Source organism: Pholcus phalangioides, unplaced genomic scaffold, assembly GCF_987345545.1.
Source record: "Pholcus phalangioides strain wild (caught in Gottingen) unplaced genomic scaffold, Ppha-v1.0 ptg000015l_1, whole genome shotgun sequence".
NCBI lineage: Eukaryota > Metazoa > Arthropoda > Arachnida > Araneae > Pholcidae > Pholcus > Pholcus phalangioides.
Window position 1 is genome coordinate 59,581,546 of NW_028301608.1, and position 1,783 is coordinate 59,583,328.

Genomic DNA, 1,783 nt, shown 5'->3' on the forward strand with positions numbered 1-1,783 from the left:
AGTTCAGTTTTCGACCACCAGGTAAAAAAGTAGCGTTTTTTTTACTTATATAGGGATAGGATATACACCATACTTTACAGGATAGGGTATATACGAAGTTTCAATGGAATATGCCCTCCAGAACCGGCGCTACATTTGTCAGAGTAGTTTCAATATATTGGCTGTGCTATATTGGTCTAAGCAGTGTCAGTATACTAACAAACTACTTAGACCAATGTAGCGCCCGTTCCGGTAGACGTATGATATTGAAACTTGGTATATACGCTATATGGATCATGGGAAAATGTAAAATTTAATATAAAAGCGCCACTTTTCACCTGGTGGCCGAAAATTTAACGTGTTTTTTTTACTTCAAAAATCTCTCCCCCACGGTCTCATTACGATAGCCTAAAAATGTGGCTGCATTCGGATAAGCAGTTTTTCAGGAAAAACTACTGAGAGTACGGAAACTTCAATTATAAACCCTGAGTGAGAGAGAGAGCGATCGAAAAAAGGCTTTTGTTCGAATAAAATACATATAATGACATAACAAAAAAAACCACAGCACATAAAGTGCACACAAACTGAATACAAGGGTATGATCTCCCAAGGGACCTATGTCCGTCCAGGGCAGATCCGTGGAAAAAACACCAAAATGTTTTCTCGTGGCAACAACACATTGTTTTATATATACACATATGTATGTACACATATAAGCACATATATTAGTTTGCTCCCACAGTTTTTAAACACGTGTTTACCGGTTTCTCTTAAAACTTATATGCATATATATTAACATTAATTTTTTTTTTATCACGTTAGTTTTTCCGGTAGAACAATCTAAATTGAGCGCAGTCCATTTTCTACTCTAATCCTCTACTCTTTGTATTTACTGCGCAGAAAAATTCCAATCAATGTCTAATTTTAATGTCCTGGGCATACATATATATATACAGGATGTCCTGTAACTGCTAGCACGGCCTTTATCTCATCAACAGTCCGTCGTAGAGGAATGAGACCAATTTGAAAAATTGCTCAAAAGGTGTTCAAAAATTACCCTGTAACAGTTTTGAGAGTGAAAATACAGTGTGTAAAACAAAATAAGTGCAATATTCGCAGAGACATTCAAATTCAAGAATCGGAGAAAAGTTGGGAAAGGACAGCATGAATGAGGGAAGGGATCGTTGCCCGTTAGTTTTTGCTGTTCGTTCATAACTTTACTTCGATTTTTTAATTCAAATATCTTACCGAATATTGCACTTAGATTCATGGAATTTTTTCTGTTGGCCTCAGGAGATACAGGGTAATAACTTTCTAAATGGAAGTCAGAGAACAAGGGAGAACGTTTAAAAATTTATTTCAATTTATAAAAAAGGTATTTAAATTATTTTGTGGCACACACTGTATTTTGACTTTCAAAACTGGTACAAGGTTATTTTTAACGCATTTTGATCACTTTTTTAATTGGAATCATACCTTTACGACGAACGGTTAATGAGATAAAGGCAGCATTAGCACTTACAGGGCACCCTGTACATATATATATATATATGTGTGTGTAGTTTACATTTACTTACAAAGACTTAGAAAAAGGAGGGGGCGGAGGAAATTAATGGCAGTAATAAAACATGCGAAGATACTCAATATATGTAAGGGGAAAAAAATTCTTCAAATGTGGAGGATCGTCACGCATCTCGCGCGCGACACTTGAATAAAAAAAAATGGCTTTCGTGAATTCGCCGTAAAATTCTTATTGTGGGAGTCGTTTTATTACTCAACTGTCCCGATGAAAACAAACTCCGTG